Raw genomic sequence first — 24997 nt, 5'->3', positions numbered from 1 at the left:
TGCAAGAACACTTAATAAGAATAATAATATATATGTGAGATAACAGTAAGTGGTCTTGCTATGCAAGAACACTTAATAATAATATATATGTGAGATAACAGTAAGTGGTCTTGCTATGCAAAAACACTTAACTAGAAAATGCATTTCCTGGGGAAAATGCGTGGGAATGCTGAATAGCTAAATTGCTAAAATGGCCGCCATAAAAACTGCCCCATCATACTGCCATCAAAACTGCCCCATCAGAATTGCCCCATCAAAACTTTCCCCATTAAAACTGCCCCATCAGAATTGCCCCATCAAAATTGTCCCCATTAAAACTGCCCCATCAAAATTGTCCCATCATATTGCCACCATCAGAATTGCCCCATCAAAACTGCCCCATCATATTACCACCATCAAAACTGCCCCATCATATTGCCACCATCAAAACTGCCCCCATCATATTGCCATCAAAACTGCCCCATTAGAATTGCTCCATCAAAATTGTCCCCATCAAAACTGCCCCATCATATTGCCACCATCAAAACTGCCCCATCAGAATTGCCCCATCAAAACTGCCCCATCATATTGCCCCCATCAAAACTGCCCCCATCAAAACTGCCCCATCAGAATTGCCCCATCAAAATTGCCCTACCAAAACTGCCCCATCATATTACCACCATCAAAACTGCCCCATCAGAATTGCCCCATCAAAACTGCCCCATCAGAATTGCCCCATCAAAACTGCCCCCATCATATTGCCACCATCAAAACTGCCCCATCATATTGCCACCTTTAAAACTGCTCCATAAAAATTGTCCCCATCAAAACTGCCCCATCATATTGCCACCATCAAAACTGCCCCATCAAAACTGCCCCATCATATTCCTCTATTATAAATCAGTACATGGTGTGTCTGTCCCCTCCCCCGGGCTCTGTAATCAGAGCTGAGATGCTCCAGCCACCTCCCCCCCTGTATAACAGAAGCTTTGGTAACCATGGCAACAAAACAAACACAGTACACTCTGATTAATGGCTAAAATTTCCTGAAATGACCTCTAAACAAAAAGCTTTTTCTCTAAAACTGTAAAAGATATCAAACTGAAAAGATATAGCCAGATAGCTGAATATTTTGTGAACATTTTAAAGTTTGTTTGGTGTCTCTAGGTGAAAGTATGAAGGAGCTGAAACTTTTGGGAGCGGAAGAAGAATTTAAGGATTTCAAGCATGCTCCCATTGACTTCAATGTTAAAAAAAAGTGTTAAAAAGCTTAATATTTTAAAAAGTATAAATGGTAGAAAAAAAGTTGAAAAAGAGCACACCTTAGCTAAAAGAGACGAACATTTTAATAGTTGAATGGTTTTAATAGCTGAAAGTATGCAGAAGTTATGCAGAACCAAAAAACGTACGGAATAAAATTATTAGAAATTAAAATTAAAAATAAATAAAATCGAATAACAATAGTGGGACTGCTAAAGCATTCCCACTAATAATATATATGTGAGATAACAGTAAGTGGTCTTGCTATGCAAGAGCACTTAAATATACAAAAATATGTTGTAAGATGTGAGAAATCAAAATATATTGAGGGAATCACGATAAATAGTAACGAAATAAGTTTGTGAGAAGTGTGTGTGAATATGAGCAGCAAAACTACTTAATTCTTGTCACATTATAAAGAAGAAGAGAGTGTGCTGTATTAAACCATTTTTAACATTGCAGCGTGACGAAAGTGCTGTATCCATTGCGAACGCTAAGTTTACCAGACCGAGCTGTTCCGTCTTGGAATTTCTTCTGAGCATGCCTGGCACTTTGTGCGTCGGAACAGGCCACACACGGTCGGAATTGACGCGATCGGATTTTGTTGTCGGAAAATTTTATCTCCTGCTCTCCAACTTTGTGTGTCGGAAAATCCGATGGAAAATGTCCGATGGAGCCCACACACGGTCGGAATTTCCAACAACACGCTCCGATCGGACATTTTCCATCGGAAAATCCGACCGTGTGTACGGGGCATTACTGTGTTAGGGCAGTTAGTATTAGCCCCCTGTAGGTCTAGGATACCCCCCCTAACCCCCCCAATAAAGTTTTAACCCCTTGATCACCCCCCATCACCAGTGTCACTAAGCGATCATTTTTCTGATCGCTGTATTAGTGTCGCTGGTGACGCTAGTTAGGGACGTAAATATTTAGGTTCGCCGTCAGCGTTTTATAGCGTCAGGGACCCCCATATACTACCTAATAAATGTTTTAACCCCTTGATTGCCCCCTAGTTAACCCTTTCACCACTGATCACCGTATAACCGTTACGGGTGACGCTGGTTAGTTCGTTTATTTTTTATAGTGTCAGGGCACCCGCTGTTTATTAACGAATAAAGGTTTAGCCCCCTGATCGCCCGGCGGTGATATGCGTCGCCCCAGGCAGCGTCAGATTAGCGCCAGTACTGCTAACACCCACGCACGCAGCATACGCCTCCCTTAGTGGTATAGTATCTGAACGCATCAATATCTGATCCGATCAGATCTATACTAGCGTCCCCAGCAGTTTAGGGTTCCCAAAAACGCAGTGTTAGCGGGATCAGCCCAGATACCTGCTAGCACCTGCTTTTTTCCCCTCCGCCCAGCCCAGCCCAGCCCACCCAAGTGCAGTATCGATCGATCACTGTCACTTACAAAACACTAAACGCATAACTGCAGCGTTTCCAGAGTCAGGCCTGATCCCTGCGATCGCTAACAGTTTTCTTGGTAGCGTTTTGGTGAACTGGCAAGCACCAGCCCCAGGCAGCGTCAGATTAGCGCCAGTACCGCTAACACCCACGCACGCACCGTACACCTCCCTTAGTGGTATAGTATCTGAACGGATCAATATCTGATCCGATCTATACTGGCGCCCCCCTCAGTTTAGGGTTCGCAAAAATGCAGTGTTAGCGGGATCAGCCCAGATACCTGCTAGCACCTGCGTTTTGCCCCTCCGCCCGGCCCAGCCCAGCCCAGCCCAGCCCACCGAAGTGCAGTATCGATTGATCACTGTCAATTACAGAACACTAAACGCATAACTGCAGCGTTCGCAGAGTCATGCCTGATCCCTGCGATCGCTAATGCCGCGTACACACACGGTCGGACTTTCCGGCATACTTGGTCCGGCGGACCAGAGTGTGCCGGACAATCCGCCCGTGTGTGGGGCGGCGGCGGACTTTTCCGGCGGACTTCTTCCCAAAAGCCCGCCGGACCTAGATTTTCAAACATGTTTGAAATCTTTCCGTCGGACTCAGTTTCGGGCGGAAAGTCCGCTCGTGTGTGTGCTGGTCCGACGGAAAGCCCGCTCGTGTGTAGGCTGGTCCGACAGACCCAAATACGACACGAGGGGATGGTATTGCATCTCGCGCTCGCTGCAATAGGAAAAACAAATCTTCCTATTGCGGCGAGCGCGGGGCATACCAGGCCCTTAGGTCTGGTATGGATTATAAAGGGGGAACCCCCGCTACGCCGAAAAAAACGGCGTGGGGTCCCCCTAAAATCCATACCAGACCCCGATCCGAGCACGCAGCCTGGCCGCGTCAGGAAAGGGGGTGGGGACGAGCGAGCGCCCCCCCCCTCCTGAACCGTACCAGGCCGCATGCCCTCAACATGGGGGGTGGGTGCTTTGGGGGAGGGGGGCGCCCTGCGCCCCCCCCCCCCCAAAGCACCTTGTCCCCATGTTGATGAGGACAAGGGCCTCTTCCCGACAACCCTGGCCGTTGGTTGTCGGGGTCTGCGGGCGGGGGCTTATCGGAATCTGGGAGCCCCCTTTAATAAGGGGGCCCCCAGATCCCGGCCCCCCACCCTATGTAAATGAGTATGGGGTACATGGTACCCCTACCCATTTACCTAGGAAAAAAGTGTAAGTAATAAAACACACTACACAGGTTTTTAAAATATTTTATTAAACAGCTCCGGGGGGGGATCTTCCTCCGGCTTCGGGGGTCTTCTTCCGGCTTCGGGGGTCCCTCCGCTTCATCTTCTCCCGGCGTCCGGTTGGTTCTTCTCCGCTCTCCGGCCTCTTCTCCCGGTGTCGCAGGTCTTCGGCCGGCCCCTCCGCTCTCTTCATGTAGCTCTATTGCGAGCGGAGGTCCGGACTTCTGGGCTTCTTGGCTTCTTGGCTTCTTGGCTTGGCTTGGCTTCTCTTCTCTTCCCCCAGATGTTGACACGACGCTCTCTCCGGCTGGACTGGTTTCTGAGGGCTGCGTTGTGACTTATATAGGCGGAGACCCCGCCCCCATATGATGTCACAGTCCCTGGGCATGCTGGGACTGTGACGTTTTAGGGGCGTGGTCGACCACGCCCCCCGACCACGCCCCCTAAAACGTCACAGTATATAAGTCACAACGCAGCCCTCAGAGACCAGTCCAGCCGGAGAGAGCGTCGTGTCAACATCTGGGGGAAGAGAAGAGAAGAGAAGCCAAGAAGCCAAGAAGCCCAGAAGCCCAGAAGTCCGGACCTCCGCTCGCAATAGAGCTACATGAAGAGAGCGGAGGGGCCGGCCGAAGACCTGCGACACCGGGAGAAGAGGCCGGAGAGCGGAGAAGAACCAACCGGACGCCGGGAGAAGATGAAGCGGAGGGACCCCCGAAGCCGGAAGAAGACCCCCCCCCCCGGAGCTGTTTAATAAAATATTTTAAAAACCTGTGTGGTGTGTTTTATTACTTACACTTTTTTCCTAGGTAAATGGGTAGGGGTACCATGTACCCCATACTCATTTACATAGGGTGGGGGGCCGGGATCTGGGGGCCCCCTTATTAAAGGGGGCTCCCAGATTCCGATAAGCCCCCGCCCGCAGACCCCGACAACCAACGGCCAGGGTTGTCGGGAAGAGGCCCTTGTCCTCATCAACATGGGGACCAAGGTGCTTTGGGGGGGGCGCAGGGCGCCCCCCTCCCCCAAAGCACCCACCCCCCATGTTGAGGGCATGCGGCCTGGTACGGTTCAGGAGGGGGGGGGGGCGCTCGCTCGTCCCCACCCCCTTTCCTGACCGGCCAGGCTGCGTGCTCGGATCGGGGTCTGGTATGGATTTTAGGGGGGACCCCACGCCGTTTTTTCGGCGTAGCGGGGTTCCCCTTTATAATCCATACCAGACCTAAGGGCCTGGTATGCCCCGCGACGGGGCTCGCAAGGTGTCAATCTAGCCGATAAAAGCGGCAAGATTGACATCCTTTTCTAGTCCCGTCGCACCTGAGTCACGTTCAAAATGAATGGACTTGTCCGTGTGTGGGCAAGTCCGTTCATTCTGAAAGTCCGCCGGAACTCCGGCGAAAGTCCGTCGGAAAGACGGGCGGACTTAGCCCGCCGGAAAATCCCGGCGTGTGTGGGCAAGTCCGTTCGTTTTAAAGTCCGGCGCACCTGGCGGACAAAGTCCGTCGGAAAGTGTGCCGGACCAAGTAGGATAGAAAGTCCGCTCGTGTGTACGCGGCATAACAGTTTTTTTGGTAGCGTTTTGGTGAACTGGCAAGCATCAGCGGCCTATTACACCCCGGTCGTAGTCAAACCAGCACTGCAGTAACACTTGGTGACGTGGCGAGTCCCTTCAAGCTGGTGAGGTGGCAAGCACAAGTAGTGTCCCGCTGCCACCAAGAAGAAGACAAACAGGCCCGTCGTGCCCATAATGCCCTTCCTGCTGCATTCGCCAATCCTAATTGGGAACCCACCGCTTCTGCAGCACCCGTACTTCCCCCATTCACATCCCCAACCAAATGCAGTCGGCTGCATGAGAGGCATTTTCTTTATGTCCTCCCGAGTACCCCTACCCAACGAACCCCCCAAAAATGATGTTGTGTCTGCAGCAAGCGCGGATATAGGCGTGACACCCACTATTATTGTCCCTCCTGTCCTGACAATCCTGGCCTTTGCATTGGTGAATGTTTTGAACGCTACCATACACTAGTTGAGTATTAGCGTAGTGTACAGCATTCCACAGACTAGGCGCACTTTCACAGGGTCTCCCAAGATGCCATCGCATTTTGAGAGACCCGAACCTGGAACCGGTTACAGTTATAAAAGTTACAGTTACAAAAAAAGTGTAAAAAAATAAAATAAAAACACAAACAAAAATATAAAATAAAAAAAAATAGTTGTCGTTTTATTGTTCTCTCTCTCTCTATTCTCTCTCTATTGTTCAGCTCTTTTTTGCTGTATTCTATTCTGCAATGTTTTATTGTTATTATGTTTTATCATGTTTGCTTTTCAGGTATGCATTTTTTTATACTTTACCGTTTACTGTGCTTTATTGTTAACCATTTTTTTGTCTTCACGTACGCCATTCACGACTTTGAGTGGTTATACCAGAATGATGCCTGCAGGTTTAGGTATCATCTTGGTATCATTCTTTTCAGCCAGCGGTCGGCTTTCATGTAAAAGCAATCCTAGTGGCTAATTAGCCTCTAGACTGCTTTTACAAGCAGTGGGAGGGAATGCCCCCCCACCGTCTTCCGTGTTTTTCTCTGGCTCTCCTGTCTCAACAGGGAACCTGAGAATGCAGCCGGTGATTCAGCCAGCTGACCATAGAGCTGATCAGAGACCGGAGTGGCTTCAAACATCTCTATGGCCTAAGAAACCGGAAGCTACGAGCATTTTATGACTTAGATTTTGCCGGATGTAAACAGCGCCATTGGGAAATTGGGAAAGCATTTTATCACACCGATCTTGGTGTGGTCAGATGCTTTGAGGGCAGAGGAGAAATATAGGGTCTAATAGACCCCAATTTTTTCAAAAAAGAGTACCTGTCACTACCTATTGCTATCATAGGGGATATTTACATTCCTGAGATAACAATAAAAATGATTTAAAAAACAAAAATGAAAGGAACAGTTTAAAAATAAGATAAGAAAGCAAAAAAATAATAAAGAAAAGAAAAAAAAAAAAAAAAAAGCACCCCTGTCCCCCCTGCTCTCGCGCTAAGGCGAACGCAAGCGTCGGTCTGGCGTCAAATGTAAACAGCAATTGCACCATGCATGTAAGGTATCACCGTGAAGGTCAGATCGAGGGCAGTAATTTTAGCAGTAGACCTCCTCTGTAAATCTAAAGTGGTAACCTGTAAAGGCTTTTAAAGGCTTTTAAAAATGTATTTAATTTGTCGCCACTGCACGTTTGTGCGCAATTTTAAAGCATGTCATGTTTGGTATCCATGTACTCGGCCTAAGATCATCTGTTTTATTTCATCAAACATTTGGGCAATATAGTGTGTTTTAGTGCATTAGAATTTTAAAAAGTGTGTTTTTTCCCCAAAAAATGCGTTTGAAAAATCGCTGCGCAAATACTGTGTGAAAAAAAAAAATGAATCACCCACCATTTTAATCTGTAGGGCATTTGCTTTAAAAAATATATATAATGTGTGGGGGTTCAAAGTAATTTTCTTGCAAAAAAAAATAATTTTTTCATGTAATCAAAAAGTGTCAGAAAGGGCTTTGTCTTCAAGTGGTTAGAAGAGTGGGGTGATGTGTGACATAAGCTTCTAAATGTTGTGCATAAAATGCCAGGACAGTTCAAAACCCCCCCAAATGACCCCATTTTGGAAAGTAGACACCCCAAGCTATTTGCTGAGAGGCATGTCGAGTCCATGGAATATTTTATATTTGTGACACAAGTTGCGGGAAATAGACAATTTTTTTTTTTTTTTTGCACAAAGTTGTCACTAAATGATATATTGCTTAAACATGCCATGGGAATATGTGAAATTACACCCCAAAATACATTCTGTTGCTTCTCCTGAGTACAGGGATACCACATGTGTGGAACTTTTTGGGAGCCTAGCCACGCACGGGACCCCGAAAACCAAGCACCGCCTTCAGGCTTTCTAAGGGCGTAAATTTTTTATTTCACTCTTCACTGCCTATCACAGTTTCGGAGGCCATGGAATGCCCAGGTGGCAAACCCCCCCCCCCCCCAAATGACCCCATTTTGGAAAGTAGACACCCCAAGCTATTTGCTGAGAGGTATAGTGAGTATTTTGCAAAAAAAAAATTTTTTCTTGTCTTTCTTTATTTTCAAAACCAAATGAGAGCTGCAAAATACTCACCAAAAATGTACGCCCTTAGAAATCCTGAAGATTTACCACCTTCCTGACCAGAGCACTTTTTACAATTTGGCACTGCGTCGCTTTAACTGCTAATTGCGCGGTCATGCAATGCTGTACCCAAACGAAATTTGCATCATTTTCTTCCTACAAATAGAGCTTTCTTTTGATGGTATTTGATCACCTCTGCCGTTTTTATTTTTTGCGCTATAAATGGAAAAAGACCGAAAATTTTGAAAAAAAATGATATTTTCTACCTTTAGTTATATAAAAAATCCAATAAACTCAATTTAAGTCATATATTTAGGCCAAAATGTATTCGGCCACATGACTTTGGTAAAAAAAATGTCAATAAGTGTATATTTATTGGTTTGCGCAAAAGTTATAGCGTCTACAAACTAGGGTACATTTTCTGGGATTTACACAGCTTTTAGTTTGACTGCCTATGTCATTTCTTGAGGTGCTAAAATGGCAGGGCAGTACAAAACCCCCCCAAATGACCCCATTTTGGAAAGTAGACACCCCAAGGAAATTGCTGAGAGGCATGTTGAGCCCATTGAATATTAATTTTTTTTGTCCCAAGTGATTGAATAATGACAAAAAAAAAAATTACAAAAAGTTGTCACTAAATGATATATTGCTCACACAGGCCATGGGCATATGTGGAATTGCACCCCAAAATACATTCAGCTGCTTCTCCTGAGTACGGGGATACCACATGTGTGGGAATTTTTGGGAGCCAACCGTGTACGGGGCCCCGAAAACCAATCACTGCCTTCAGGATTTCTAAGGGCGTAAATTTTTGATTTCACTCCTCACTACCTATCACAGTTTTGAAGGCCATAAAATGCCCAGATGGCACAAACCCCCCAAATGACCCCATTTTGGAAAGTAGACACCCCAAGCTATTTGCTGAGAGGCATGTTGAGTCCATAGAATACTTTATATTTTGACACAAGTTGCGGGAAAGTGACAATTTTTTTTTTTTTTGCACAAAGTTGTCACTAAATGATATATTGCTCACACAGGCCATGGGCATATGTGGAATTGCACCCCAAAATACATTTAGCTGCTTCTCCTGAGTATGGGGATACCACATGTGTGGGACTTTTTGGGAGCCTTGGGAGCAAATAGCTTGGGGTGTCTACTTTCCAAAATGGGGTGGGTTTTGAACTGTCCTGGCATTTTATGCACAACATTTAGAAGCTTATGTCACACATCACCCACTCTTCTAACCACTTGAAGACAAAGCCCTTTCTGACACTTTTTGTTTACATGAAAAAAATTTTTTTTTTTGCAAGAAAATTACTTTGAACTCCCAAACATTATATATTTTTTAAAGCAAATGCCCTACAGATTCAAATTGTGGGTGTTTCATTTTTTTTTCACACAGTATTTGCGCAGTGATTTTTCAAACGCATTTTTTGGGGAAAAAACACACTTTTTAAAATTTTAATGCACTAAAACACACTATATTGCCCAAATGTTTGATGAAATAAAAAAGATGATCTTAGGCCGAGTACATGGATACCAAACATGACATGCTTTAAAATTGCACACGAACGTGCAGTGGCAACAAAATAAATACATTTTTAAAAGATTTTAAAAGCCTTTACAGGTTACCACTTTAGATTTACAGAGGAGGTCTACTGCTAAAATTACTGCCCTCAATCTGACCTTCGCGGTGATACCTCACATGCATGGTGCAATTGCTGTTTACATTTGACGCCAAACCAACGCTTGCGTTCGCCATAGCGTGAGAGCAGGGGGGGACAGGGGTGCTTTTTTTTTTTTTTTTTCTTTATTTTTTTTTGCTTTTTTCTCTTATTTTTAAACTGTTCCTTTAATTTTTTTTTTTTAAATAATTTTTATTGTTATCTCAGGGAATGTAAATATCCCCTATGATAGCAATAGGTAGTGACAGGTACTCTTTTTTGAAAAAATTGGGGTCTATTAGACCTTAGATCTCTCCTCTGTCCTCAAAGCATCTGACCACACCAAGATCGGTGTGATAAAATGCTTTCCCAATTTCCCAATGGTGCTGTTTACATCCGGCGATATCTAAGTCATGAAATGCTCGTAGCTTCCGGTTTCTTAGGCCATAGAGATGTTTGGAGCCACTCTGGTCTTTGATCAGCTCTATGGTCAGCTGGCTGAATCACCGGCTGCATTCTCAGGTTCCCTGTTGAGACAGGAGAGCCAGAGAAAAACACGGAAGATGGTGGGGGGGGCATTCCCTCCCACTGCTTGTAAAAGCAGTCTAGAGGCTAATTAGCCACTAGGATTACTTTTACATGAAAGCCGACCGCTGGCTGAAAAGAATGATACCAAGATGATACCTAAACCTGCAGGCATTATTCTGGTATAACCACTCAAAGTCGTGAATGGCGTACCTGAAGACAAAAAAATGGTTAACAATAAAACACAGTAAACGGTAAAGTATAAAAAATTGCATACCTGAAAAGCAAACATGATAAAACATAATAACAATAAAACATTGCAGAATAGAATACAGTAAAAAAGAGCAGAACAATAGAGAGAGAATAGAGAGAGAGAGAACAATAAAACGACAACTATTTTCTTTTATTTTATATTTTATTTTTTTTTACACTTTTTTTTGTAACTAACTTTTATAACTGTAACCGGTTCGCCTCTCATGCAGCCGACTGCATTTGGTTGGGGATGTGAATGGGGGAAGTATGGGCGCTGCAGAAATGGTGGGTTCCCAGTTAGGATTGGTGAATGCAGCAGGAAGGGCACTATGGGCACGACGGGCCTGTGTTCGTCTTCTTGGTGGCAGCGGGACACTACTTGTGCTTGCCACCTCACCAGCTTGAACTGCACTTATAGGACTCCCCACATCACCAAGTGTTACTGCAGTGCTGGTTTGACTACGACCGGGTGTACTAGGCCGCTGGTGCTTGCCAGTTCACCAAAACGCTACCAAAAAAACTGTTAGCGATCGCAGGGTTCAGGCCTGACTCTGCGAACGCTGCAGTTATGCGTTTAGTGTTTTGTAAGTGACAGTGATCGATCGATACTGCACTTGGGTGGGCTGGGCTGGGCCAGGCGGAGGGGCAAAACGCAGGTGCTAGCAGGTATCTGGGCTGATCCCGCTAACACTGCGTTTTTGGGAACCCTAAACGGCTGGGGATGCTAGTATAGATCTGATTGGATCAGATATTGATCCGTTCAGATACTATACCACTAAGGGAGGTGTACGGTGCGTGCGTGGGTGTTAGCGCTACTGGCACTAACCTGATGCTGCCTGGGGCTGGTGCTTGCCAGTTCACCAAAACGCTACCAAAAAAACTGTTATAGGGCATACACACGGTCGGACTTTGTTCGGACATTCCGACAACAAAATCCTAGGATTTTTTCCGACGGATGTTGGCTCAAACTTGTTTTGCCTACACACAGTCGCACAAAGTTGTCGGAATTTCCGATCGCCAACAACGCGGTGACGTACACCACGTACGACGAGACTAGAAAAGGCCGGTTCAGAACCAAGCGCGGCACCCTTTGGGCTCCTTTTGCTAATCTCGTGTTAGTAAAAGTTTGGTGAGAGACGATTCGCGCTTTTTCAGACTCGTGGCTTTCAGATCGTTTTCTGACGTTCAGTTTGTGCTTGTGGGTTTGTATCTGCTCTTCAGTGCGTGCAGTCAGTTCGTATCGGAGTTTTCTGTGCGATCTTGCCCGCTCGTTGCTGTTTTTCAGGTCGCTCTTCACAGGCCTTGCTGTTCTTCAGTGCGTTCTGTTACTTCGTTCTGAGCAGCCGACCGTTTTCTAGCCATGTTTCGTATGCGTACTCCCCGTAGAGTTCGTGCTGTGCGGGGGCTTGGTGTTGGGGTCCTGACCTTGACACAAGTCCAGTCCATGAACAGGGTGGGGAGGAGTTCATGGACCAAGAATTGGTTGCTTCAGCGTGACCAGTTCTCTCATATGCCTTTGCTCCGTGATATCCGTGAGAATAATCCTGATGATTTCAGGAACTTTCTCCGGATGACGGACCCCGTGTTTCACAGTTTGTTGGCTTTGCTGACCCCTTATATTAGTAGGCAGGATACCTGCATGAGGCAAGCCATCACTCCGGAGCAGAGGTTGGTCGCTACCCTGCGGTATTTGGCCACAGGGAGAAGTCTGCAGGACCTCAAGTTCTCGACAGGCATCTCCCCCCAGGCTCTTCTTTGTGGACATTTACTGCTTGTGTTTGTTTGAGCTGACCCTGACAGAAATGTGTGGAGTGCAGAAAATATCGTGATTGTGTAACCTTATACAAAGCACTGTTGGCTGTTATTTACTAAATGCAAAGACACTTTTCACTACAAGTGCACTTGCAACTGCACTGAAACTGCACTTGTAGTGCAAAGTGGATTTCCCCTTAGGAAATAACCCCCATTTTCTCATAAAACAACAATTACATCACCCCAAAAGTGTTGTAGCGTTGAGACAATAATCCACACATTCTTGATGAACAATCTTTTTAATACCTGCACAATCACATGTGCATTTACCAAAGGTTTTTCTGACAAACCAACATGTTTGTTGTATAACAATTTTTGTGGTGTCATTATCCAAAATCAAAATGTGCATTTTATTGAAAACAGGCCTGTGTAAAACCCACAAGAAAGACACAAATCTTGATCTTACAAAGTTCACATTTGGTAGAACTTGAAGGCAATATCAGACATGAGTATTTAGGAACTGTGTTTGATATTGCGTTCAGATGGGGGGAAATCACCCCTGGAAAAGCCAAATTTGGAAGATGCACACAAATTTCCCAATGTCAACATGTGCTAGCTGCCATCACGGGGGATCAAGGGACGTGTTTTGGGGGAGAAAGCCCTTCCTCACAGCTACTTTATTATTGAGGAAGGGGTTGCACCCCCAAAACGCGTCCATTGATCTCCCGTGATGGCAGATAGCACATGTTGACACACTGTGTGCATCCTCCAAATTTGGCTTTGGGAAAAATCACAAAAACATTTCGCACATTGTAGCACACAAAAGAAGAAAATGATTTGGAGGGGCTTTAAACTCGCCCCAAAACATCAATTATGTTTTTATATTTTGGAATAACATCATTGATGTTTTGCTTGATGTTTTCCAATTGTAAATTACACCCCATGATCTCCCCGATCAGGATCTGGGCACTTTCGGATGTGAAAGGATCTGGATCCACAACCTCACGATCACCTAAAAAGAGAGGAAACCCAAAAGAAATTAGGTTTCAAAAAAATGCCGCCATCCATCTCTTATCGGAGCCTGTGGTCGCAGACACTCACCTGTTGTGGTGACTACTTCCACCACATCTTCTTCTTCCTCCTGCTATGCTTGTGTTGGGGGGATTTCCCCTTCTTCCAGAGGGGGGGGCTCTGGTCTCCTCGGATGAGAGGTGTCCTCCGAATCTTTTCTCCCCTATGTAAAACAAAAATGGTATAATTAGCACACAGATATTTAATGTCAGAATTATAAAGATGAAACATTGCTTGGAAGTGGGGTACAATTGTCTATTTTAGCCGAGTTCCAAGATGTATATTTTTTATTTTTTATTGCCCTGCAATACTTTACCTGTTTGGTAAAAGCTTCACAGATGTAGCCCCCCCTATAGTATACACTGGGGCACCTGTGTGGCCCCCCTAATAAAAATGGTGTTCTAGTGCGACCCGGAGGAAAATTTGGACGGAGGGTCGGCATGACTATGGGAGGAACAGGTCGGCAAGGGTTACGTTTTTACTGAGTTAGTTGGGGAAAAAGGGTAGCTTACCTTATTGGAGGAGCAGGTCAGGTGTTTGGGTGGAGCAGGAAAGGGTTGGGATGTTGCACAGGCTGTTGGGAAATCATTCCAGAATATTCCTTGTTGGTAGAAGTTCTGTCAGCCCCTGCGGAGAGAAATACAGGCAAGATGAGCGATTTGGAGGCCTTGTGGAACCAGGTCAGGGCTGCAGCCTTTACACGGGGTCCTCAGTGGCTCCAGCAACAGCTATTGGGCATGCTAAGGGGGTCGGGGGTTGATCCATCTCCTCCTGGATCCCCCCCTTCATCTAAGCGCGCTAGGAGGGTTCGCCCTCCTGAGCGGTTGAGCCCATCACATACCCCCCGGGTCCGGCGGCCGCACGGGAGCTCCACACGGAACTCTTCAGTGTCCCCTGCTGGGCCATCAACTTCTGGCTCCAGCAGAGGGCTTGGGAGGAATCCCCAGCACCGGCGGGAGGGGGGGACGCTGCGCTCTCTTCCCCCCTCCTCCCCCTCTACAGTGACACAGGACCTTGCGGCCGGCTCTCCTGCTGATGTGCCTAGCAGGAGGCCGGCTCGGCGTGGGACACAGTCGGATGCAGGGAGGGGCGGGAGCCCTGTCCCTTCTGGAGCGGTAGGCAGAGCGGACCTGGTGTGCCAGGAGGTCCGGTACCTGCGATCGTCGGCTGCAGCATCCGCAGGCTCAGCTCCCTCTCCTGAGGCTGGAGCGTCGGCTCGGCGTGGGAAGACTGTTGAAACAGGCAGCAGAAAGCAGTTGGCGCCCTCTGCTGCTTCTCCACAGACATTACAGGCATCTTCAAGCAATGTTAGAGTGACAGCTGCACGGGGGAGTGGCCAAGCTCAATTAAAGGGCCGGCGACCCCCTTCCACGGCTGGGGGTGCACGTGAACCCCGCAGCTGTCAGATGGAGGCAGATGAGGATGCTGATACGCCGGGGCGTGCGGAGCCGGTAGACTCGAGGGGAAGGACGCCTGCGGCACAGTCCGTGCGTGAGTCGTCAGCAGAATCCGGCGAGGTGTCCAGCGATGACGGCGATGGGAGATCACCGACCGTGCGCCCGACGGTACAGAGTCAGCTGGGATCCGGATGTGCGGCTGCTCGGGATTCGGTGCGCAGGCAGCCTGGTGAGTCCAGTTTTATTTCTGCTACTTCTGTAGGGCAAGGGGTTGGGTTCACGGCGGGTGGACGAGGGGGGTCACGGGGCAGTGAGCAAGCGGGTCAGTTAGGTAGGGAACCTGGTGTGGCAGGTCTGGCGGAATTTTTTTTGCGGGTTTTCGGGAATTGTTGGACCGTTGCGCCCCGCCTGGGTCCTCGGGACCAGTAGCGGGGCCGACGGGAGCGTGGGTCCCTGCCGTGACCACGTCGGATGGTTCGGGCCGTGATGCCCCCGTTGTGCGTAGTTTTACGCTGTCGCCGGCGGTGAGCACGGCGTCACAGCGGGAAGGACAAACGGATACAGAGATCCCATTATCCTCGGCGGTAGTTGAGTCTGCTTCGCAGACGGTGGGGGCCAGTGGCACGGAGTCGCGTAAGGCTAAGGAGTCGGGGGACGATGGGGTTCGTTTGGGTGATAGAGCGCATGGTGAGGTTTATGTGTGCTTCGAGGGTCCGCTGGGGGTGCACCTCAAGCCCGAAGTTAGGGAGCGGATTTGGTGGGGGGAATATGACGAGATATTCTCCCTCTTGCCGTTGGAGAAGTTTAATATAGAGAAAGGTAAAGCAGATGAGAGTAAAAAGGAGGAGGAGGAAAGGCGTCGTTGGCGGCTTATCTCTAGGACTTTTTCTAACTGGCTGCAAGCCTTTGCGATATTGGCCAGCGTCATAGGTGAAAAGGAGCCGGAGAATTGTTCTCCGCTTTTTGCTATTTAGACGCGATTGGGGAGGCTTATAGAGTATATGGAGGACTGGCATGGCTTCGCTACGATGAACAGTTTCGCCAGCGAAAAGCTGTCAGGCCTCAGCTAAGATGGGACCATAAGGATATTGGGCTTTGGATGAAGCTCATGGTGCAGGCTCGGGCTTCGGGCCAGCCCCTTTTCAGGGGGGGGGCGGCGGTTCAGGCACTGGGCAGCCGGCCTCCCAACGAAAAAACTACTGTTGGCAGTTCAATAAAGGAGCGTGCCGCTTTGGCACGACCTGTCGGTTCCGTCATGAGTGCTCCGGATGCGGAGGCTCTCACGGTTTTGCCAAATGCTTCAAGAAGGGGAAGCCGCAATCTAGTGAGTCCGCTTCAAAAAGGGAAGACGCCGGTAAATCTGTCCGAGATGCTGCCGTACTTAAGTAGGTATCCCAGAAGGGAGGCGGCGGTTTTTCTTGCCGAGGGCTTTGCCCATGGTTTTCACATTCCGTTCGCTACCCTTGTCTGGGGATTCGTTGCCCAAAAATCTAAAATCTACTTCTCAGTTTCCTCAGGTGGTGACGGATAAGTTAGCTAAAGAGGTGGAGATGGGTAGAATGGCTGGCCCATTCGATCACCCACCCATACCTGGGTTGCATGTGTCGCCTTTGGGGGTGGTTCCGAAGAAGGAACCACATAAATTTCGGCTGATACATCACTTGTCGTATCCTAAGGGATCTTCGGTGAATGATGCGATAGAGCCTGACTTGACGTCGGTGTCATATACGTCATTTGATACGGCCGTCAGTTGGGTTCAGAGATATGGGCAGGGGGCATTACTGGCTAAGACGGACATTGAGTCCGCTTTTCGTTTATTGCCGGTTCACCCGGATAGCCAGCCGTTGTTGGGTTGTTTTTGGGGTGGTCAGTTTTTGTTGACCGTTGTCTTCCCATGGGTTGTTCTATTTCTTGCTCGTATTTCAAAACGTTTAGTACCTTTGTCGAATGGGTGGTTCGGGAAGAGTCACAAGTGCGCTCGGTTCTGCACTACCTTGATGATTTTCTTTGTATTAGCCCCCCGAAGTCCACGGTTTGTTCGGTCTTGTTACGAACATTGGGAGACGTGGCGCGGCGTTTCGGGATTCCCCTTGCGCCAGAGAAGACGGAAGGGCCTTCTACGGAGATGCAATTCTTGGGTATCATTATGGATACACAGGCAATGGAGTGTCGCTTGCCGACGGCTAAATTGGAGGACTTACGATTGTTGGTGAGGGCGGCCTTACAGGCGAAGAAAGTTAGGCTGAAGCAATTACAGTCTTTGCTGGGAAAGCTTAATTTCGCCTGCCGCATCATGCCGATGGGGCGCATTTTTTGCCGTCGCCTGAGTGCCGCCACCTCTGGGGTTCGAATGCCACATCATTTTATTCGGCTTTCGGCCGAACACAAGGCGGATCTGCGGGTATGGGAGGAATTTTTGGCCACATATAACGGGAGTCGGCCTTTGATTTCGATTTGTACACGGATGCAGCGGGCAGTTTGGGTTTTGGGGCGTACTGTCAAGGGGCATGGTGCGCGGAGGCGTGGCCGGAGGAATGGCGTGTCGCGGGCTTCTTGAGTAACCTGGTGTTATTGGAGTTTTTCCCGATTGTGGTGGCATTGGACATTTGGGGGTCTCGCTTTCAAAATCGGCGAGTTTGTTTTTACTGTGATAACATGGGGGTGGTGGCAGTTTGTGTCTAGTCTGTCTGCTTCGTCTCCGCCCGTAGTGCGCTTATTACGTTTTTTGGTCCTTCGTTGTTTGAGTTGGAATTGTTTTGTAAAAGCTGTACATGTACCGGGTGTGGAGAATTCCATTGCTGATGCCTTGTCTCGTTTTCAGTGGGACAGGTTCCGGAAGCTGGCGCCGGCGGCGGAGCAGAGGTCGGTTTCTTGTCCTACGCATCTGTGGAGACTGGCATTGGCATAGCGGGTGGCTTGGTACAGTGTTCGGTGAGTGCGGGAACATGGGCGGCTTACTTTTCGGTTTGGAGTGAATGGGACGAGCTGGTAAGTTCCGTGGGGGGTTGTGTTTCAGATCAGGACAGGCTCTCCCTGTTGTTGTATGTGATTGGGATGCAGTTTTCCAAGGGAGAGTCGGTATCGAAAATGAATCGGAGATTGGCTGCGTTGGCTTTTCTTCATAAGCTACAAGGCCTGCGGGATATTACGAAGGACTTTATGGTGCGTCAGGCCATGAAGGGTTTCCGGCGCGGACGCGTGGTAAGAGACACCAGGCGCCCTGTGTCATTTGGGCTGCTACAGGATATGGTAGGAATCTTGCCCAGGGTTTGTTCCTCGCCTTATGAGGTTCAACTGTTTACGGCTGCTTTTTCTTTGGCTTTATTTGGAGCCTTGAGGATTGGGGAGCTGGTGAGCAAAAATAAGCGCGGTTTGGGGGGTTTGATGTTTTCGGAGGTTCAGATCAATGCGGATAGCATTCAGCTCCTTATCAGTAGATCAAAAACTGATCAATTGGGCAAAGGGGTTTATGTGACGTTATTTAAGGTGCTTCCGGAGGCAGTGTGTCCGGTACTTTCTGTTCAGCGATTTGCTCAGGTTCGGAAGGGGGTGCAAGGGCCTTTTTTACAGCACGAGGATGGTTCATCCTTGTCGCGTTTCCAGTTCGTGGCAGTTTTTAAGCGTTGCTTGTTGGATGTTGGAATGCCAGCCTCCCAATTTAATACTCATTCTTTCGGGTGGGGGCAGCTACGGAGGCAGCTTGTTGGGGTTTGAGTCCACAGATGGTTATGCGCATAGGGAGGTGGGAATCTGTTCGTTTTAAAATTTATGTACGTCCGCACATGCAATTATTGACCTGTGGGAGTTATGTTTTGGGCTATATGTTTTTTCTTTGGTTCTGTTACAGGTTTTCCTCAAGGCCTGGTGTGGATTCTGGGCGACTCTTATGTCTTCTGGGGGGCGATCAGAGCGGATGCGCGGCCCGTAGGGAGACAGCTTGGAGTTCCCCGGAGTGAAGCAGTATGTAAATGGTTGGGAGTTAGAGGCATGATGTGGGGACGGGTTCTTCCGGAATTCCACTATTAATCTAGAGTGGACAGGCCTCCTGATGTTTTGGTGCTCTCCGTGGGAGGAAATGATATGGGGGTCCGGGCAGCTAGGGACATTGTTTGGGATGTAAAGTTTGACATTCTACGACTGATGCGTGACTTCCCTGGGGTCATCATAGTGTGGTCAGACATAGTGGCACGACACACTTGGCGACATGCGCGTTCCGTTGAACGCTTGAATAAAGCACGGATAAAGGCCAACAGGGAGATTGGGCGTTTTGTGTCTCGCCTTGGGGGTGTGGTGGTTCGCCATCGGGATCTGGAAGACCTATCTATTAGGTATTGGAGGGAGGACGGTGTACATCTGAATGCAGTTGGAACCGATTTTTGGTTTTTAGGATTGCAGGAAGGGGTTCAGAGGGCTCTGCAGGTGTGGAGGGACTCGCTTTAGTGAGGTGTCACTCAAGCTCGCATGGCGGGTCAGGGGGTCTTTGGGGGGTCAAGAATTGAAACAGTTTATAAAATTTTTGGGGGACCCATACAGGGTATGGGATCCCACCTTGGTTGGTTGTTGGTGGTTATCCCAGGGCTTAGGTCCCAAGGGAAAGAGAAATTTTGAAAGTCGCAATGTCCTCGAGCCGGCTGGGGCACAGCTGAGGACACAGTTGTTATTGAGCAAAATGGGACCCCAAAGACCCCCTCCTGGTGTTAAGAATTGTTATGTTTATGGTTATATTTATTTTGGTTAATAAAAGGCTGTTGTGGCCATTAAAACCCATGTCACGCAGCGTTGTGTGGTTATTTTAGGTGTAAGATAAGTGTAAGACCGCAGTTGACGAATCCTATAGTCAAGTGCGACCCGGAGGAAAATTTGGACGGAGGGTCGGCATGACTATGGGAGGAACAGGTCGGCAAGGGTTACGTTTTTACTGAGTTAGTTGGGGAAAAAGGGTAGCTTACCTTATTGGAGGAGCAGGTCAGGTGTTTGGGTGGAGCAGGAAAGGGTTGGGATGTTGCACAGGCTGTTGGGAAATCATTCCAGAATATTCCTTGTTGGTAGAAGTTCCCTCCCTCCCGCCCTACATTTGGTTATGGGATTTTCTTTATAAAAAAAAAAAAAAAAAAAAACAAAAAAAAAAATGAAAAATGAATAGATATATATATTTATGGTTTGTCTTGCAAACATTTGTCACAACAGCTGGCGGGTCAGGGGGTCTTTGGGGGGTCAAGAATTGAAACAGTTTATAAAATTTTTGGGGGACCCATACAGGGTATGGGATCCCACCTTGGTTGGTTGTTGGTGGTTATCCCAGGGCTTAGGTCCCAAGGGAAAGAGAAATTTTGAAAGTCGCAATGTCCTCGAGCCGGCTGGGGCACAGCTGAGGACACAGTTGTTATTGAGCAAAATGGGACCCCAAAGACCCCCTCCTGGTGTTAAGAATTGTTATGTTTATGGTTATATTTATTTTGGTTAATAAAAGGCTGTTGTGGCCATTAAAACCCATGTCACGCAGCGTTGTGTGGTTATTTTAGGTGTAAGATAAGTGTAAGACCGCAGTTGACGAATCCTATAGTCATGTGTCCCACACTAGTGCTCCAGTGTCCAGATGTGAAAACAGTTGCTCAGTGTCCTCTCCTTACACACAATCTAGTTTGCATTTCATTCTAGTAACAAAGCCATCTGCACAACCCAATTCTTTGAAGACAAGTATAGGGCGTCAAAATGGTGGCCAAATGCATATGGCCTAAACAATGTTATTTTATCGTCCGAAATAACAATGTGTGATCCGAACGAATAATGTGCCCATGAACATGAAAGTTGCCATTTTAAACTGTACAACAGTTCCTAAAAGCACATGGAGCAGCACGAACGTCATAAACATAAAGAATAGGAACACAGCACAACTACTTACTTTTTTGCAGCAATCCCCGGATCTTTCTGTACTGCTCATGTTCTCGTAATTTCACGTCCGACCACCGCTTCCTGAGCTGATCTTTCGATCGTCGTACCCCGAATTTCCGGTGCAGACTCCTGACCACTTTCGCCATGATCTTGGCCTTTCTGACATTGGGGTTGGGGTAAGGCCCATACTTTCCATCATAGTCGGCCTTCTTCAGGATGTCCACCATCTCCAACATCTCCCCAAAGGACATATTTGAGTCCTTTAATCTCCTTCTGGATCGGGACGTTTCAGGCTACAGCCTTTCCTCCTCCTCCTCCTCGTTGCTACAATTAGCACGATCCTGCTGTCTATCCGCCATGTGCTCTTCCCCCACTGCGCCGAACGAAAAGGGGCAGGGAATAGACTAGAAAGAACGTCAGGAGCGGGCGGAGTTATACGCATGCGCAGTGTGTATAAATCGTAACGCGCGTGTCTTACGTACGATCTGTGAGCAGAGGAAGGAGCATCGGAGACGCCGATCGTGCTAACGAAGGTAGGATCTAAACTTGGGCCTATACTGCTTCGAAATGGAAGCCTATATTGTAACAAGATTAGGGGAGTTTGGCCTGACATTAGGCTTTGTCTTCTGTTGTGTCTTACAGAGAAAATGGATGGGTTCAACGACCACAATTTCCTGCCCCTGTTCATAGACAAGTACAGGGAGCTGCCCTGTCTGTGGCAAGTGAGACACCCCCACTATAATCACAAACAGAAGAGGCAGGCAGCGCTGGAGAAACTGCTGGAGTTGGTGAAGCCGGTGGTCCCCACAGCAACCATCCCTTATTTGAAAGCTAAAATTGGTGGCCTGAGGAGCACGTATCTGAGGGAGCGCAAGAAGGTCACAGATTCCCAGAGGTCCGGAGCTGCAGCAAATGACGTTTATGTCCCCAGGCTGTGGTACTACGAGAGACTGCGATTTCTGTCAGACCACACTGAAGTCAGGGAATCCCTCTCCACTCTTCCTTCCACTCTTCCTTCCACCCCAGCTGAGGCTTCCAATGTCCAACCTGGGCCTTCCAGCCAGGAACAAGTGGAGGAGCCCAGCTGGAGTCAGGTATAGCATTCTTCTACAGATTTCTGGGCAATAAAGAAATTATATTTACTAGATGTTATTATTGATCACTAATTGCTGATTGAAAGTGCTTTACATATCAATAGACAGTAGTGGGCACCCAAAATTGGGAAAAGAATGAAAACTGCTGGGCTCAGAAGGATAGTCTGTTATATTTGTTAACATTCAATTTGCAGCAGTCAGGAGGTGAAAATTGTGTGTGATTGATGAATAAAAAACTAAAACTATGTCCCTTTTTCATACACAGAAAGACCTCAGCCAGGAGGAGGTTGTGGAATGTGGCAGCCAGGAGGAGGCGGGGATTAGTGGCAGCCAGGAGGAGGCGGGGCTAAGTTGCAGCCAGGAGAAGCCTGGGACCAGTCACAGCCTGACTGAGTCTCAGGTTCCTCCCCTCCGCCTTCCATACAAAAGGGCCAGGAAGGCCACTCCGAGTCCCGTGCAGGATTCAGCATACAGGCTGATCCAGGAGGCTTCGGCGTCCCTCAGAGCCTTCCCCAGTCCTGAAGAGGCCTTTGCCTGCATGGCTGCCACAAAATTGCAGGGCATGCAGGAGGGCCAATGCAAGATCTCTGAGGACCTGATTTATAAAGTCCTACGTAAGGGGTTGAGTGGGGAACTGACACACAAGACGGATGTCATGGAGAGGGACGATCCTCCTCCTCCTCCTCCTGCTGCCACAACTAGACCACCACAGCCAAAGCCTGGAAGGAAGCGTGGAGGGAAGTCCAAAGAGTGATGGCCCTGGGTTCAGTCTGGTCTGACAGAATCTGCAGTCTCTTGTATGACCACAGCCTGGGGACACAGATGTCATCTGCTGCTTTCCGGATCTCTGGGACTTCTGGACCAGACTGCCCTCCCTTAGATAAGGACTCCTCAGGCCACCAATTTTGCTTTGAAATAATTGATGTGTGCCCTGGGGGTCCAAGGCTTCACCCACTTCTGCAGTTTCTCCAGCATTGCCTCCCTCTTTGTTTAGTTGTGACCCCTTAATAAAATTTTTTTGGGGAAATTCTACTCTCCTGTGTGTGTTTTCATCCTAAAAGGACAGTTTGTTGGTGACGATTCAGGTACATTTCTAAAGTACAATGTGAAATTAACACAGGGACAACAACACCAAACAATCTCCTACAGATTAAATAGAACAACATATTAGTGGAGTTGTGGGAACTTGTCACCAAAAACACACACAAACATTTTCGGGAGTACAAATCAAAATCACAAAAAAAAAAAAAAAAAAGAGAAACACAAAAAAAGAATCGACATTAAAGTCCAAAAATAACAAAAAATTTTGTTGTCAGATGTGAGAAATCTAAATATATTGAGGGAATCCCGATAAATATAACGAAAGAAGTTTGTGAGAAGTGTGTGTAAATATGAGCATCAAAACGACTTAATTCTTGTCACATTATAAAGAAGAAGAGAGTGCGCTGTATTAAATCATTTTGAACATTGCAGCGTGACGAAAGTGCTGTATCCATTCCGAACGCTACGTTTACCAGAACGAGCTGTCCGTGTCGGAATTTCTTCTGAGCATGCGTGGCACTTTGTGCGTCGGAACAGGCCACACACGGTCAGAATTGACGCGATCGGATTTTGTTGTCGGAAAATTTTATCTCCTGCTGTCCAACTTTGTGTGTCGGAAAATCCGATGGAAAATGTCCAATGGAGCCCACACACGGTCGGAATTTCCGACAACACGCTCCGATCGGACATTGTCCATCGGAAAATCCGGCCGTGTGTACGGGGCATTAGGGATCAGGCCTGACTCTGCGAACGCTGCAGTTATGTGTTTAGTGTTTTGTAAGTGACAGTGATCTATCGATACTGCACTTGGGTGGGCTGGGCCGGGCGGAGGGGCAAAATGCAGGTGTTAGCAGGTATCTGGGCTGATCCCGCTAACACTGCGTTTTTGGGAACCCTAAACTGCTGGGGACGCTAGTATAGATCTGATCGGGTCAGATATTGATCCGTTCAGATACTATACCACTAAGGGAGGCGTATGCTGCGTGCGTGGGTGTTAGCGGTACTGGTGCTAACCTGACGCTGCCTGGGGTGACGCATATCACCGCCGGGCGATCAGGGGGCTAAACCTTTATTCGGTAATAAACGGCGGGTGCCCTGAAACTTTAAAAAATAAACAAACTAACCAGCGCCACCCGTAACGGTTATACGGTGATCAGTGGTGAAAGGGTTAACTAGGGGGCAATCAAGGGGTTAAAACCTTTATTAGATAGTATATGGGGGTCCCTGTCGCTATAAAACGCTGACGGCGAACCTAAATATTCACCTCCCTAACTAGCGTCACCAGTGACACTAATACAGCGATCAGAAAAATGATCGCTTAGCGACACTGGCGACGGGGGGTTAAAACTTTATTAGGGGGGGTTAGCGGGGTATCCTAGACCTAAAGGGGCTAACACTGACTGCCCTACCACACTAACTGTCACAAACTGACACCATGCAGTAATCAGAAAAAAAAAAAAAACACTTGGTGTCAGTGTGATGGGGGGGGGGGGGAGGGGTGATTGGGGGGTGATCGGGGGGGATCGGGGGTGTATTGTGTGCCTGGCATGTTCTACTGTGATGTGTTGTGTTGGTGCACTCACATTCCAGTCTTCTCTCCTCTGCGCCGGAACGGAAAATGCCGAGCCGAGATGATATCATTTCCTCTGCCTCTGTGTACAATATAGAGGCAGAGGAAATGATCTGATTGGCTAGGAGCGATCTCGAGGGGGGGCCACGAATGGATGGCCTCCCCCTCACCTCCGATCACTGGGGAAGATTTGCCGACCACCGCGGGCACCAGGGGGGGTCCGATCGGACCCCCCACCCGCGGGCAGGCAAGGATGTACCTGGGATATACCTGTAAGTCCTTTTGCCTGCCCGTGCCATTCTGCTGACGTACATTGTCGTGCGGCGGTCGGCAACTGGGTAAAAGAAATGATATCACAACTACTCCCTGCAACTCCACAACAGGAATTGGTGATAGACCATGCACAAAGACTGCCTAAACCTTCACACATCCCAGAAAAACTTCCCAAAAATGTCATAGCCAAAATCCACTTCTTTCAAGTGGAAGATCAACTTATGCAGTTTGCACGTCACAACTCACCCCTCCTAGATCCCTATGCAAGAATAGTTTTATACTCAGATCTATCCCAGGCAACAATCCTGGCAAGGAAGATCCTTAACTTGATCACCAAAATCCTTAGGAACTACAACATTGTGTACAAGTGGGGATTTCCCACTAAAATAATGGTGGAACGGGATGGTATCGCATACAAAATCACTAATATGGTAGAAGGATTGAAAACCCTA

This window comes from Aquarana catesbeiana, linkage group LG13 (genome assembly GCF_042186555.1).
Source record: "Aquarana catesbeiana isolate 2022-GZ linkage group LG13, ASM4218655v1, whole genome shotgun sequence".
NCBI lineage: Eukaryota > Metazoa > Chordata > Amphibia > Anura > Ranidae > Aquarana > Aquarana catesbeiana.
Note: the sequence above shows the minus strand (reverse complement) of the source record.